Below are 7,856 nucleotides of genomic sequence, written 5' to 3'. Positions count from 1 at the left end.
GCACGCACAAGCGCCTAACTACTTGCAAGCCGAACTGTCTTTCATGTATTCCGTAACGGTACAATCTTTGTCACGTTGGCTAGTAGTCTACATGAATGATTATGATACCAATCACATCACCATGAATGGAATACGTGTGTATATTAATTTATTTAACCCATACCGAGCAGTGCGCGTTCGAGTTACACTAAAGTAAAGCAGTCATGTAAGCTATTCCCCTTCCCTGTGAGACTCGGACGGGCTACAGTGTGAGTCCTGTGGAGTGTCGGGTTTATATCCTCAACCCAGCTAGGTTGCATAACTCCATAGGGACACGCTATATGCATAGGTATAGGTACTGTATATATATATAGGTTTGGAGACCTCACTGTCCATGAAAAGATAACAGTGGCGCCGCCGCGCCGGTCCAAACTCCAGAAAATGCTCTCGCATAAGCGCTCGTATATTTTCAAAATAGCAGATCTACAAGCTCACAGCGCGTCGCGATGCGTTGTGAGCTTGTAGATCTGCTATTTTCAATGCAGCCAGATCTGCAATATATTCTGAATGACTGTTAAAGCAGTTTGTTTCAATTAGTTTATAAAATGTTGTATTTTCACAGGGATTATGTATTAGTGTGATAGATATACATTTTGGAGTGGATAAATATGTTCAGATGCCTGTCAGACGGTCAGATAATGCTGCTCCGCATGTCTACAATGGAATAAACGGGTGCAGCCAAAGTCAACAACTGCCTCCGACCTGACGTGAGATCTGAACGGTCGGTACGAGTCAATATCAGGATATATTGATAAATGCCGAAAGTTGCGGTGATCTCGCCGTACGCACATTATTTGGTCTGCACCGTGTTGATAAATGAGGGCCAGTGTCTGCTGGAGTCATAAGCATTGTTCAGTAAGCCACATGGCAGCTGCACCCTGACAGACTTTAGACATGTGACCACATAGAAAAAAAAACTGTTGTGTGAGTGCGCATAGTATAGCTGAGATGCAGGAAATGTGTGGGCTCAACAATCTTATGTCCTGTAGCATTTGATGTGCAATTATTTAAAAATACTGTAGTGTGTGCATGAAAATTATGCTCATGTGTTCGATGCAACCTGTTTTGAACATTTGCTGGGCTCAAATTACAGTTACTTAAAACTACTGGGTTCTGTAGAGTCTAGAAAACCCAATTGTTTTAAGATTCTAAGATTTTCTAGAGTCTAGACACCACTGATTATTTGTTTGGAGGAGTTAAATTCACTGCATTTATTATTTATATATTGTTTTGTTTCATCATAGTCTAATAGACATCTCTGACTTCTTTAGGGTGAAATATAAATGCAGCTGCAACAATGTTTCCTGCCCTCACTCTTTGTGGTCTGATATTCAGAGCGTTGAGCCTCTTGCATCTTCCTGCCAGTATGAAAGAACAGGTAAACCACATGGGCATACGTATATCCTGTCTTTAATAAAGAGCTACGTATAAGACATAAAGGCTAGTTCAGTGAAGACTTCAGTCTGGATAACAGCACCACGACCATGCAGCTGTCCTGCTAGCTGTCCTATACACAGATATGGAGACAATATGGATTCTATTCTGCTTGCTGTGGAGCTCAGGTACAGTATGACTTTATTTTAATCACACTTGTTGGGTGATGTCTATTTGCAGTGGTGTAAAGTAGGCTAACTAAGTACATGTACTCAAGTAGGCCTACTGTACTTATGTAAAATGTTGAGTTTTTTTTTTTATTTTTTTTTACTTGCTGGAGTATTTCCAATTTGCTATACTTTTACATCTACTCCACTACATCTCAGAAACAAATATTATACTTTTACTCCACTATAATTATTTGAAAGCTTTAGTTTGTAGATTTAGATTTTTATTACAAAACATACATTAACCACTTCAGCCCTATATATATTTCGGCCATTTGAAAATAACCGATCTACAAGCTCACAATGTGTCGCGATGCGACACATTGTGAACTTGTAGATTTGCTATTTCCAAACTACTACTACTTCTACTTTTGGTACTTCAAGTACATTTTGATACCAATACTTTTGTACTTTTACGCAAGTACATTTTGCAAGTTTTGATACTTTCACGTAAAAAGACTTTTGCCACCGCTGTCTATTTGACAATGTAGAATATTGTACAAGTGTGAAACATAGTTGGAAGGTCCAGACAAGTACAAGTTCCTTAAGCTGGTTTATTGTATAAAACGGGGGCCTTGCTGCTACATGTGGTCGGTGGAAGGGGCCGGAGCAAGAGCAAGAGCCAGGTTTCTTTGTTCTCACAGTATTTATATCTAGACTTCACATGTGTGTCTATGCACTTGCATACGTTGCCTTTGTGTGTGTTGAATGTGCATGGAGCTAGGTGTGTGTGTGTGTGTGTGTGTGTGTGTGTGTGTGTGTGTGTGTGTGTGTGTGTGTGTGTGTCCTACTCCTCCGTCTAGAGTCTAGACGGAGGAGTAGGACGGGTTGTTTCATGAGAGTTTTAGTTGTTAAGGGGTCTACGGATGGTGACCAGACTTAGACCAGGATTTTGCCGTAAATTCCCTGAAGGCCACCCACGGCCCTGCTAACAGGGTTGAGTTTGCTCTGAAATCACTGTGTTGTTCTTCCGTCGCCACGGTAAAATGCAGTTTTTAGAAGGCCTTTGCCTGGTCTACTTGTTGTTAACTAGTTGTACGAACGCTTGTTTTATTGTTGTATTGTTTTATTGGATCTTGTTTAGTCGATACACTTATTTGTTTTAGCTCTTGCTCATTTGATTTTGCTATTTTGTCTCATCTGTTTAAGAAAGTAGGTAGCTGATATATTGCACTTTTACCTTAGCGCTAGGTATACTCTTGGTTGCTTGTTTTAGCAGAAAATGCACTTAAGACTTCTGGTGATTAGTAGTTTCGTTCCCTACCTACAGTATGTTGAATGCACTGACTGTAAGTCGCTTTGGATAAAAGCGTCTGCTAAATGACTGTAATGTAATGTAATGTAATGTAGAAGTTTTTATAGTAGACACTTCTGTGTATAACCCGTTCATAAGGTCCCTGAGGTTCAGGGATCTCCTAGTCTGTAATCACACCGCACCGAACAAGGTTTTTGTGCCGGTTCTTTTACAACACATACTGTAAGTCCCGCCTCTCATAGCTCATAGCGTCACAGTGTAAAGGGTATTGTCACAGTGTTATTAATAGTTTGTGGTCAAGTTGATGAACACAAATGCACAGTTTCTGTATATTTTTTAATTTAATGTATTTTTTTTGTTACACATATGAGGTATTCTGGACAAAAAGTCAAATGATTATCACTTTAATCTTATTAAATGTCTCATAAATCTAATACATTTGTTATGCATAAAATGGTAGCAGTGAGCCAGCCTGTACAGTGTTCAGGAAGGACAGTCCATTGTCATACAGTGATGGATTAGAAAATAATCACCTCCATAGATAACAGTGTGTACAATATGTCATGATGACACAGAGACATATCTACAGCATCTATTACACAACATCATTTGTTTTTATTTATACATATAAGAACACAATGTAAAGTTACATTTTGGTGCTCCTGACAAATCAAATACCAAGTATTATGAACTATGTTACAGTGAAGATGATTCATTGTATTCATTATTTTCCTCATCAGCTCTCCAGGCTGAACCAACACACCACACAACAGGTAAACAATAAACCGTTGTACAATTATGTTTTATTGCTGTTCAGGGATTTATTCTCATGAAAGTAATATTCATTGTTTACGGCTTACTCATCTACTCAAGTAAAACACAAACAGCATGTTGTATTTGGATGATGATGATGATGATGATGATGATTTTCATCATTATTACTATCGTTGTTGTTATTATTATTATGTTAAGATGATGGAAGTAATATCTGCTGATTATTCTATTGTCTGTGTACAGAGTCCGATGATGTCAGATTGGTGGGAGGAGTCAGACACTGTGCTGGTAGAGTGGAGATAAAACACCAGGGAGAGTGGAGACCAGGGGTTGGTTATGATTACTGGAACATGAAGTCATCATCTGTAGTGTGTAGACAGTTGGGCTGTGGCTCTGCTGTTTACACAGGAAGTAGTTCTGGTTCTACACCTCAACCTGTATGGTGGATTGCATCTTCCTGTGTTGGATCGAAATCTTCACTGAGGGAGTGTGTAACAACGTGGTCTGGTACTTCCTCCTCCAAACTGGAGGTGATCTGTTCAGGTAACAAACAATGTCTCCAACAATGAGACTAATCTATGCAATGATCACCAATATGCGGCCTGTGGGCCAGAGGCAGCTCGGCAGAGCCAATTTTATGGCCAATGTTAAAGTTTACAAATTAAACGATAATAATAATGCCTGTATGTCTGTCTTTTGGTCCCTGTGTGTGTGTGTGTGTGTGTGTGTGTGTGTGTGTGTGTGTGTGTGTGTGTGTGTGTGTGTGTGTGTGTGTGTGTGTGTGTGTGTGTGTGTGTGTGTGTGTGTGTCTGTGTGTGTCTGTGTGTGTGTGTGTGTGTGTGTGTGTGTGTGTGTGCGTGCGTGCGTGCGTGCGTGCGTGCGTGCGTGCGTGCGTGCGTGCGTGCGTGCGGTATCGTTTTCAAACATGGGCACAGTATTTCCATAATTATTATGACATGGCATATTACATACATATTGTCACTGTCCGGTGGAAACCTCATATGTCCAAAATCGTTACTTTTCATGAAGTGGAATAAAAATGTTCAGCAAACATGAAAATAGCCAATCTGCAAGCTCACAACACGTCACGTGAGCTTGTAGATCGTCTATTTTCACTCCATTGGCTTGACACTCAAGTATGATGAAGTATGGCACGAAAAAACACATACAAAGTTGAAATATGGAGATACAAGGTTTCTGCCCGACAGCGTCGATTTGCTCTAAAAGTGTGAAAAAAACATACTTTTAATTTCAGCTTGCCTTTAAAGACTCATTTATACTTTGTCATACAACGGTGTCACTTGTCCAAAATAGCAGATCTACAAGCTCACAGCATGTTGTGATGCAATGGACAGTATATCTGCCATTTCTGTGAACAACACCGTCTTACAGCTAAGTATAAATGAAGCATAAGAATTCATTACATAGACAGCATAACAATGTATTAATTACATAGACATAGCACAGGTTGGTGAATGGGATTGGTTTGTGTTCAGGCAGAGTGGAGGTGAAGTCTGATCAGTCGTGGGTCTCAGTGTGTGACTTTGACCTCTCTCTCTCTCTCTCTCTCTCTCTCTCTCTCTCTCTCTCTCTCTCTCTCTCTCTCTCTCTCTCTCTCTCTCTCCAGAGTCAGTGAGGTTGGTGAATGGGACTGGTGTGTGTTCAGGCAGAGTGGAGGTGAAGTCTGATCAGTCGTGGGTCTCAGTGTGTGAAGGTGACTTTGACCAGCAGGATGCAGAGGTGGTCTGTAGGGAGCTTGACTGTGGGCCTCCTTCAGTCCTCCAGGGGGCGCTCTATGGTGAAGTGAAGGCTCCAATGTGGACCAAAGAGTTCCAGTGTGAAGGCAGTGAGTCTGTTCTATTGGACTGTAGAACCTCAGACTCAACTAGAAACACCTGCTCACATGACAAGACTGTTGGACTCACCTGCTCAGGTAAAAGACAGACAATACTTTATTTTGTTTGGGTTATTATTTTACAATCAACATATAATTACTTTTTTACTGTTTATTCTATTGTAACTGTGTACAGAACCTGGTGATGTCAGGTTGGTGGGAGGAGCCAGTCACTGTGCTGGTAGACTGGAGGTGAAACACCAGGGAGAGTGGAGACCAGGGGATGATTATTACTGGAACATGAAGTCATCATCTGTAGTGTGTAGACAGTTGGGCTGTGGCTCTGCTGTTGACACAGAAAGGAGTTCTGGTTCTACAGATCAACCTATATGGGAGATTAAATCTTCCTGTGTTGGATCTGAGAGATATGAGAGGGAGTGTGTAACAAAGGAGTCTGGTACTTCCCCCTACAGACTGGAGGTGATCTGTTCAGGTAACAAACAATGACATGAACAATGACAGTAATCTATGCAATGATCCCCAATTTATGGCCTGTGGGCCAGTTGCAGCCCACCAAAGCCAGTTGTCTGGCCCAAACTGACCCCTGTTATACATGACTGTAAAACAATGCACACAGTAATGAAAAAATAAAGTAAAAACCAAAACCCTTGGTAACAAAGTATCACAGCACAACCTCTGATAGACTATCTGACAATAAGCTTTAACTGAATAACATTTTTTGATTTGTTATGTGTGTATATGTATGACTACTAACATCCAAATAAAACAATCCGTGCCTGTCAGTCCCGCCCCACGTGTGTGTGTGTGTGTGTGTGTGTGTGTGTGTGTGTGTGTGTGTGTGTGTGTGTGTGTGTGTGTGTGTGTGTGTGTGTGTGTGTGTGTGTGTGTGTGTGTGAGTGTGTGTGCATGTGCATTTCTGTATGTGTGTGTGCATGCGTATCTGCGTGCAAATAGCCTCGATCTCCAGGCTTTTATTTTCCTTCGCGTTTTGCTCAAAAATAAGAGCCTGGACCAGCCTGTTGACGTTCCTGGCATAGGAAGTGTTTCATTTCCCCAACCAACCAGAGTGCAGTGGGCATCGCTTCAAATGTTGTGAGGTCAGGGCTCTCAACCAAGCCCCCAGAACCCAGTGGTTGCATTGAAGCGCTTTGGACATGCTGGCCATTCATAGGTACTGCAGCTTAAATGGATTGGGCCACTGCACAATATACGAGCGAAAGCGATTTCGACCAATGGGCTCGACTCACGAGTTTGCACACAAGCTTGCGCACAGGGCCGCGCACCTCTGTGACGTAAAACGCGTCACTTCTGTGACGCAGAACGTGTCACAGTGGCCCCAAATAGGCTACGCCCATCACACTTTCCGACCCGGAAGAAGGGGTGATTTCGCCTCATGCACTCGGTGAGCAACTCAATGCAAGTGGATGGGAGGCGATATCCGGCGCCCTCTCTATTATTTTTAACTCTATGCTCTCAATGCTGCACATTGGGGGAGGAGGAGGGGCATGGGGCTGGGCGGGGGCTGACGGACAGATCGGTGAACCAATAGGATCTCGCAGAATTTTTTGCCGGAGATTTTGAACCCGCCCCTCTAGACCAGATATCAGACGCGCTAGGGCAGCCTAGCGTGCAAACAAAAAAAGCCTCAATCTCTCCCTCTCTCTTTGTCTATATCACTCTCTCCCTCTCTTCTCCCCCCCGCCCCCCCCTCTCTCTCTCTCTCTCTCTCTCTCTCCAGAGTCTGTGAGGTTGGTGAATGGGACTGGCTTGTGTTCAGGCAGAGTGGAGGTGAAGCAGTGCCGGTTTAGACTCCACAGGGGCCCTAAGCAGGATACAGGAAAGGGGGCCCGAAAAAGGGGGCGAAAAAAGAAGCGGGTAAAAAAAAAAAAAGGAGAGACGCGGGTAAAGAAAGACCAGCGTAGTGTGCGTATAGGGTGGACCGGCTCTGAGGTGAAGTCTGATCAGTCGTGGGTCTCAGTGTGTGAAGGTGACTTTGACCAGCAGGATGCAGAGGTGGTCTGTAGGGAGATGGGCTGTGGGGCTCCTTCAGTCCTCCAGGGGGCGCTCTATGGAGAAGTGAAGGCTCCAATGTGGACCAAAGAGTTCCAGTGTGAAGGCAGTGAGTCTGTTCTCCTGGACTGTAGAACCTCAGACTCAACTAGAAACACCTGCTCACCTGACAAGACTGTTGGACTCACCTGTTCAGGTAAAACACAAACTATACTTTATTTTGGTTTGGGGTTTTATTTTACAATCAACATATAATTACTTTTTTTGTTGTTGTACTGTTTATTCTATTGTGACTGTGTACAGAACCTGATGATGTCAGATT

This window comes from Gymnoscopelus microlampas (genome assembly GCF_963454915.1).
Source record: "Gymnoscopelus microlampas genome assembly, chromosome: 9".
In the NCBI taxonomy this organism is placed as follows: domain Eukaryota; kingdom Metazoa; phylum Chordata; class Actinopteri; order Myctophiformes; family Myctophidae; genus Gymnoscopelus; species Gymnoscopelus microlampas.
This window is presented reverse-complemented; position numbering follows the sequence as displayed.